At 39.9% G+C, this 9353-nt stretch overlaps 1 pseudogene; it reads left to right on the forward strand.

Annotated features, from left to right (window-relative positions):
- Positions 1–1068: 1068 nt before the first annotated feature.
- On the forward strand, positions 1069–8803 carry LOC147826702 (cytoplasmic polyadenylated homeobox-like protein 2; annotated as a pseudogene).
- The last annotated feature ends 550 nt before the right edge of the window (positions 8804–9353 follow it).

The following is a 9353-nucleotide window of genomic DNA, read 5'->3' on the forward strand; positions in this document are numbered from 1 at the left end:
ATATGAAAATCAAATAACTGAGCAATGTTTAATGTTAAAGAAAAGAAGGCAACCGGCAATATCTTTCTGATTACAGTGAGGGAATCCAGACAACACTGGTTGCAGCCCAGGCTGGGACAAGCCCATCTCGGAAACCTGGTCTTGTCTCCCAGTTGTCATTGGCCCAGGGGATTCTGACTGCCATACCTGCTTCATCTTGTTCTTTCCACTTCTCTCTGACACCCCTGATAGATTAAAATTTTTAATTAAAGAAAAAATGAAACACCATACTTGAGAGGTGTTTGACTATTTGGCTGTTTTACACGCATCTCCTGCTACCTTACAAGTGTATAGTTTACTGTCCACTCACTTCCTCAGTGCCCAACACAGTGACAGGAGTATGTGCTGGGCACATTTCTTTAGGGATCCTGCCAGCCACACAGTGGCTTCCTTCTTTCGTGGACCTTTGTCCACAGTGCCATAAAGGAGGGAGTGGATAAGTTGCTTACTATTTTAATAATTAGACTCTGAGCCAGGCATAAATAGCACACTCCTGTAATCCCAGCACTGTGGGAGGCTAAGGCACGAGGATTACAAATTCAAGCCCAGCCTGGGCAACTTAATGAGACTACATCTCAAAATTTAAAATTTTTTAAAGGCTGGACTATAGCTCAATGTGAAAGCCTTGGATTCAATCCCCAGTACCAGAGGAAAATATTAGGCTCTGTGCCAATTATCTTCTGCATGAAACAGCCCACCTCAAACCTCAGTGGCTTAAGGAAGCAACTATTTATCTTGTTGTGATGCTGTGAATGAGGTAGGTGATTTCCTTTGGTCTGGCCTCATTGAATTCTGCCCGGATTGGCTGGGAAGCAGCTAGAAGCTGGCTGATCTAGCATGGCCTCACTCAAATTCCTGGTCAAGGTGACAGGCAACTGGCCCACATGTATCTCATCATCCTGCCAGTCAGCGAGACTTCTTCATGTGGTCCCAAGTTCTAAGAGCAGCCAGGGAACAAACCAAAGGAGAAGCTGTTTTCAGGTCTCAGTTTGTGTCACATTTGCTATAGCACATTGGTCAACACGAATCATGTGGTCCAGTCCAGCGTCACCAAAGGTTGTGAATGCAGAGGATGATGACTCTGCAGCCAACTTTGCATCCTTCCTTAAGGTGGCACAGCTAGTGTGCAGCGCTGAGACCACAGCTCATGGCTCCCACTGTCAGTTAGTCTCCTTTCCATCATGTCAAATAAACATGGTGAAAATGATGGGCTGGAAGCCGGGAGAGTGCGCAAGAGAAGATGATTCAGTCACGTGGAATAAATCAGATCAAAAAATAACCTTTGTGATCTATATTTTTCAGTGAATGTGCTTGTGGTGGTGAAATTAACTGAAAAACTGCCACATGTTTGTTTTGTTTTATACAATGCTAATCAATTTTAGAACACTCAAATCATCAACAACATAAATGTGAAGAAAAACTCATCTGCCTACATCTGTTTATCCTCTTCAGTCTCCCCAAGGTCACTGTCTCAATACAATTTTTCCAAAGGTCAAACAAGAATCCTTTATTTCCATTGCAAGGGCACGTAATATTCAGTTGGGGCTCACACAGTGGTGGCCATTGAATTTGCTTGACTAAATGATCATTACACAAATAAAACCAAATTAAATAGCAAAGATTTTGTATTTTATGATCAGACACTGATGCTACCAGTAGGCCAGGCAGGACCCTGCCCCTGCTTCTCCAGTTTTCCATTACTCTCACTCACATTCACAGCATTGTAACTCTTCCCATGGGTTTGTCAAAGCCAAAGAGTTTTGTAGTTTGTAGGGCGCAGAGCCTAGCTGGTGTGGCTCCCATTCTTGAACTTCCCAGCTCTCATCCTTGAGAAGGAGGTTAATACTTTGAGACTGAATGTCCACATCTGTGAAGTGGGAGCTGTAGTGCCTGCCCCAAACACCACATGAAAGCTGGGAATGGTGGCACACACCTGTAATCCCAGTGCTCTGGGAGGCTGAGGCAAGAAGGTTGCAAGTTCCAGCCCAGCCTGAGTAACTTAGCCAGACCCTGTCTCAAAAGACACATTTTTTGTTTTGTTTTGAGACAGGGTCTCACTATGTAGTTCAGGCTGGCCTTGAACTCACTATGTAGCTCAGGCTGCCCTTGAACTTACAACAATCCTCCTCCTGCCCCAGCCTCCTTGGTGCTGAAATTACAAATGTACACCACCATACCCAGCTCAAAAACAAAATTTAAAAAGGAGGCTAGAGATATATCTCAGTACAACAGCCCTGGGTTCAATCCCCAGTACCAAAAACAAAAAAAGTTCTGTGAAGGCCTGAATAAGATCAGTATGCAGCATGGAGCACAGAGTCTAGATATTCTTTAAATGATCGTCCCTGCTATTGTTAATAATGTTATCATTATAAGCCAAATTAAGGAGGGTTTTGTTCACACACTCAGATTCCAGGCGAAACTAGAAGATCTATCTCTAACGAATTCTAAGATTCTCTTTTTTGTTTGTTTTCTAAAGTTCATTAAATCTCATTTACAGAAAGCCAGAGGAGCTGTTTTCTGGTTTCCTGTGATGCATTAATTAGCTGCTGAGGCCTCTCTGTCACCCATAGTCCTCCCCTTGCTCACAGGACAGACATTATTGCCCTTCCTTCACACCCACGGGGGCGCTGCACAGCTTCTTGCAGAGTCACCAGCCACCTTTCTGCACATATTTAAAAACAACACAGGGATGAAAAAACAGGCTGATAAAAATGCGATGTGGTACTTTGTTCAAAAATAGTCGTATCTCTGAATAAACATTAGAGATTTCAGTGCTAATATCCTTGTAGGAAAAAAATCATATTTTCTTACAGATGTAAGGAAGCAAAACCCTTTGCAAGGAGCAAGTTTTATTCCTCTTTGGGTCCCCATTGTTCTTAAGTAATAGTGTGTACTAGAAGGAGAATTTCTCATTGAAACAATAAATGGCCCCTAAAGAACTAAAAGACCCCTAAGGAAATAGCTATTAATTTTTTCAATCACCATTTTAGCAATAAAAGTCTCGGACTCACTGAATTAAAATGTGATCTCTAGAGTGAGGTGGCAGATGCATAGTCAAAAGTCTCCAGGGTCTACATTCTAAAAATATCTTGGTCATTTTCCTGAAGGGTTATTTTGAAAGATAAATGCCACAGCTAAAAAAACTTTCCAAGCTACTCTGAAAAAAAATCTTTCAAAGAACCTAAGCAAGTCTGAATTTCTTTTCAGGGTTATTTGAAAAATTGACTGGAATGGATCAGAAAAAAAGTATGAAAATTTAAAGCATAAAGCATTTTTTAAAAGAAAGAAAAATATATAAGGTAGAGCTAATTGTGTCCTAACATACACAATGTGTAACACTATTCAAAGATGTAGGTTACAAGGACCTTCTAGGGCTGGAGATTTAGCTCATTAGTTCTGCCACTGGCCTCACAGGTGCAAGGTCCCAAGTTCGATCCCTGGTACCAAAAAAAAGGATCTTCTATACCAAATTGTTTAGAATACACCAAATTCTATTCCAATTACAATTAAAATTATCTTCCCCAACAAGTCTTACCATGGCTCTCATTTATTTAGGATAATTCACCAATTCCCACAACAACAATGCTGTGAGGGGCATAGATAATAAGTCACAATTCATGTGAACATATTGGTATGAATTAAATTATCCAAAGAAAACTAAATGGAATAGGATTTGTTAATGTCAAAGTATGAAGATACAGGGATTCAGAAGACATCATGACAATGAGTGCCAAACAAGCAATAGACAGTAAAGGGCACAGGCACCGTCTGCATTGTGTGAAAGAATACTCAGTTGTCATTAGGCAACTTTCTATACTTTTGTAGAATAGAGATGATTTTCTGCTTATCTCCCAGAGTCACTCTGATAATTAAATGTACTGACATTGTTGAACAATGCTAATGTTTCATTCAGATGTAACAAATTAAGGAACAGATCCTAAAGGTGGTAGCCCAGGGGCTAAGGACAAAAATCATGCATTAAGGACTTCCCCGCGAAGAGGGCAGAGCAGTAAACAGCAACAAATTAACCTCTCCATGATTCAAAATCCATACTTGGAAAACAACAACTGAGGGAGGAAAAGAAGGAGGGAGATGGATCCCTGGGACCCAGGAAGGATCTGAAGGATAAATTGGAAGCCACAGAGTAAGTGAAGAGACAGACCTCAATGCAGAAAAAGAAGGGGACAATCTGCACTTTCTCCCGGGCTCCTGGCTCATAGCTTAAGAGAGGAGGCTCAAATCTAGAGACACACTGAGGGCTGGTGACTCCAGAGGCCTCAAGGGAGAAACATGCCAGTGGAGCAGAGCAGTGGATGCTGTGCACTACAATAGCTGCTGAGTGACTCCAGTCCAAGCAACTGCTGTGTGCTTTGGAGAAGGTGCTTGGTCAGATGCCATTTTAGGGAGGGGTCCACTGAACCCAGGACTCAGACCAGCAGTGGGTTGGCTTCATCTCAGAACTCCCAGTGTTCAAATCCCACAGAGTCTGGGCAAGGGACAACTGCATGAGAGATCCAGGGTCGGGGATCTATGATCGGGCTGACAAGAGACACCCTGAGTGCTGTAGACTGAACAACTCAGGCCCAAACCCCAGAACTAGAGGCAAAGATCAGCCTGAACTGTGGATCTGAAAGTACCAGAATTGGCACCCTGTCCTAATCCTACTGCAGGGATCATCCAGCATGGATCTAGACTCTAACTGCTCCCTTTGTCTCCCAGCAATAGCAGAGTCATGCCCTGAATTAGATACTACCACAAAAGTGTAGACCTCAGAAGATAACGAGAGGCTTGAAATCACAGAGAAATTTCTTTTTATTTTTTTCCTTTGTTCTTGGAGGGTTTTTTCATTTGTTTTGTGTTTTGTCGTAAGTGTGAACATTATTTTTAGCTTTTTCATTTTGTTTTGTTTAGTTCTTGTTTTTTGTTTTTTCCTTCTTTCTTTCCCTCTTGTCTTCTTCACCAGTTTCCCAAGGCTTAGGTAATCTTCCTTTGTTCTTCAGCCTTGCTTCTTATCTCTTTCTCTTCTTTTATTTCTGGATTTTTTTTTCCTCTTATCTTTTTTAAATTTTCTCCCCTTAGGATAAAATCATTTTATTAAGTGAATATTTACTATGTATAATTTTCTAATTTGTCTTAGGTTTTGTTATATAACAATAAAACTTGTATCTATGGTTAAAGGTGGCCACTTATTATTTATCACAGCTTGTTGTTTTCTAGACTGCGCTTGATGCTATTGTTATTACTGACGGTATTACTTAAGCCAAAGTGAAATAGTTGTTGTGATCAATTGATCTTCCTTGTATGCCAATACCTAGATTGTCTGAAGGTCATAAACAGTTCTATAGTCCAGTACCAAAGAACTGGGTGTGAGGCTAAATAGGGAGCAAACTCTCATCCCTAATAAATTGAAGAGGCAAGATCTTGGGACAGACTCAAAAGCCAAAAGCCAGCTATGCCTAGAAGACATATCTGAAAAGTAGTCATTTCCTAAAGAAGTCTCAATACTAGTAATAAAGCTACCTACAATAAGCAATTTACAAGCTTGAATGCAGAAAACAAATTAACAAAATAAAAAAATAGAAAATGAGAAAACACAGAAGCAAGACACAACCCATAATCCCCAACTCACCCAAGGCAAATCAAGGGGGCACTGAGATGGAAGAAATCAAAACTCTCCCATCTGAATTTTATGCAATGGTGGCAGTGGAAATAACAAAACAGATCAATAAGTCTCTTGACAAAAACAGGACAGAGATAATTAAAGAAATGACAATCATAATGAAAGAAATAATTAGTAAATCTAGAACAGATACAAATTTTTTAAAATAGAGGAGCTTAGGAAAGACATGGAAACCATGAATTCCCGGAGAACTGGATTCCATAAAACAGACTCAAACAGAAATCTAAGAGATTAAAAGTTCTACTGCAGGGCTGGGGATTTAGCTCAGTGGTTCCTGTGCCTGCCTCATAAGCCCAAGGTCCCAAGTTCTATCCCTGGTACCAAAAAAAAAAAAAAAAAGTTCTACTACAAGTATACGCTGCAGAGCCAACCAGTGTGAAGATAAAATATCAAATCTAGAAGACAGAGTTGTGGTTGGCAATCATCAAATGAAAGATCTCTTAAAAATAGCAAAGGACCACACAAAATCAATCCAGAAGCTGTTAGATGATGCGAAGAAGACTAATATGAGATTAATTGAAATTAAAGAAGAATCCAAGATAGTACGAAGGGCACAAAATCCCTGTTCACAGAAATAATAGCAGAAAACTTTCCCAGCATGAAAAAGAAACTTGAAATACAGATAACTGAGGCATATAGAACTCCAAATAGTCATGATTGCAAAATACTACACCAAGGCATATAATAGTCAATATTCCAGAAATTCAACACAAGAACAGAATATTAAAAGCTGTTAAAGAAAAGAAATAAATCACCTATAATGGAAAATCCACCAGAATCACAGCAGACTTCTCAACACAAACCCTTAAATCAAAGAGAGCATGAAGTGAAGTATTTCAAGCCCTAAAAGAAAACAACCTCCAACTCAGACAGACATACCCTAAAAAATTACTTTCAAAATTGATGGAGAAATACAATACTTACATGATAAAGAACACACACCTGAAGAAATTCATGTCTATCAAACCAGCACTCCAAAAATTTCTGAAGGATATTCTAGAAAAAGATAATGAAGGCAACAACCCCAAGCAACTGAACAGAATAAATCCACCAGGAAAGGCAAGCAATTAAACAGAAGGGAAAGAAAAGGAACCAACAATAGTAAAATAATATGACAAGGATAAGTCAGCACATACCAGTTATAACCATCAATGTGAATGGTCTCAATTAACCAAAATCATGAATTAAAATGAGATGTGTGTTAACATAAATAAATGAATACAAAGATAATATAAAAATGCCAAGTTACTAAAGTTTTTCAGAAAATCATTGTAGATATTATATTTAAGGACATAAAATTAAGTTGCTGCATTAAACGAAGAGTCTCCAATTTATTTTTGAAGAATCCGGGAGACATGAAAGTCAGCCTCTTTCCTTGATCTCTCCTTAAAGAAAAGCCAACTTCTAAAAAGAATCTGGTAGATTTTTAACCCCTGTTATGCACAGATGTCTGTGAGATAGGAAATAGGAAAAGCTGCCATACTGTATTGTTAGATAGATCCCATTATTTATTTGTATATTTGTAAATGTAGGCAAAAAAAAGTCTAGAAACTATACTTTAAGAGTGGTTACCTTTAGAGAAGGAATGGAGCTAGGGAGAGTAAGGAAGAAACTTTCTTTATACTTTTTTATTATTTAAAAATTTTGCAATCATACTCTTTCTGTTATTTTACTATGACATGTAACATTACAGATATCATGATAGCTACACTCACAAGTATCTTATGAGGAGAAGAAGGAAGAGGGCCAGTGAACCTTGGAGATGGAAGAGGAGATAACCAGAGGAAATGGCAGGTCCATGGCCTGTGCTCCTGAGAGCAGCATCCCCAAAAGCATAGAGCCTGGCAGAGAGAGGTCTTCAACATGTGTGGCAAGTTAGTAGAAGCAAAGCTTAGGGAGTGTAGGACATGAATAGAAAGAGTGGTAGAAAACACACAGTTTGTACTTCCACACTCACCTCACCTGGGACAGCAGTTCTCAGAGTAACCTTGGAGAGCAGTTTTACTTGGAGGAGGTGCACTGGATATTTGACATAGCTTCCAAAGGATCTTCAGGTAAAAAGATGATTATAATGAAGCACAAGAAAGTAAATGTGGAAAACTAAAATCAAGACCTCGACACAAATTTACAAAGGATGAAATATAGATGCCGAAACAATCATTTGAACAGAATCCTTACCCTACTTTCACAACGAAGGAAGAATTTGCCAAGCAACTTCACTGCCGTTTGTACGTCATTCAAAATTGGTTCCAAGATAGAAGATACAGACTACCACCTAGAGAGAAAAAGAGAATCTTTGCTATCTGGAAATTAAATGGGTTTTGTGTCAAAAGGTCTCAGCCTCTGAGGTCCCCAAATAGCCACGTACAATCTGACAACTCTTCCATGAATCAGATATCCTTGTATGACCAGGAGACCCTACTACATAAAGCTGGCTACTCTTCACTGGAAACACAGATGATTCACAGTGGACATGTTGGCTCAGGTGACTCTTTGATCACAGGCATTAACAGGGAGCCAAGATGTCCCCTGGAGTATCGAGGTGCCCCAGCAAGTGGACCTTCTTCCACCTACACACCATACTCATTTATTATTATCCTAACACATCTATGCAATATTTTGAAAGTGCCAGGTCTGAGGCAGGACAAAGCCAGCATGCTCTGCCTTTTCTTTCCCATTATGCTTTTACTGGGCAGGGTACTGGCCAGCAGCAAGAAGAACACAAGGCCCCCTTATCAATATTCAGTATTTCAAGGACAGCAGCCAAACCATTGGGGATACCATCTGCAGCAGCTGTCACAGCCTCAGTATTACCAAGAGAATTACCAGTTGCCATTCCAGGGCCAATTTTTGCCATACCAGAATCCAAGTGATTTAGAGTAACAGGAGCCCAATCTTCCATCAGAGCAGCAACGTAATGGAGGTGCCCTGAGCTCACTGCTACAGCAGACACCTGTGTAAAGAGCAGACAGGTCTCCACAACCTCTTCAGCAAGGGAAGCAGCAAGTTCGTGCAGAGCATTCCAGGTTTGAAATCCAGCAGCTTCAGAACGGGGTTTTTCCAGATGTCCACTGCTGTCCTTAAGTGTGGCTCCAGGAAATGGAAGTCCTGAGAAACAGTTGTACATCACCCTGTCTCCACACAGGGAAAGGATGAGAAAGGTCTTCTCCTTTGGAGACACTCTCATTGTTCTTTACACGAACACTTCTAGGCTGACTAATGCAAAGCGCTTGTAAATGTGTATGAAACAGCACTATGTTTTGAGTTACTGAATTGCATATGTACGCAATTACCACATTGGTCAAAAATGACACTTTTACTTCTAACAGTTGCAATTATTTTTATTTATTGCATGGGTTAGAACTACCATAGAATAAAGAATCAGAACAGTGAGAGGCCTCAGGAGTGTCTGCATTTCCTCATTTCAAGTTCCATTTAGCTTATGTATTATCAGTTTTGCCAAAGAACCCCTTTGGTTTCTCTTTCAGGTTTTTAGTGCTCTCCATTAGTATAATATTGGGTTTTTAAATGCCTTCTATCTTGTCTTGCAAGAACTGTGATTATTCTTTAAAGTCCCTATAGTCATTTAAATAGATTTTTCTTACAGTAAATAAATATTTTTTGGGAACTGGGT

The sequence above is a fragment of the Heterocephalus glaber genome, unplaced genomic scaffold (assembly GCF_053883595.1).
Source record: "Heterocephalus glaber isolate CG9 unplaced genomic scaffold, H.glaber_assembly_v1.0 deba00001461, whole genome shotgun sequence".
In the NCBI taxonomy this organism is placed as follows: domain Eukaryota; kingdom Metazoa; phylum Chordata; class Mammalia; order Rodentia; family Bathyergidae; genus Heterocephalus; species Heterocephalus glaber.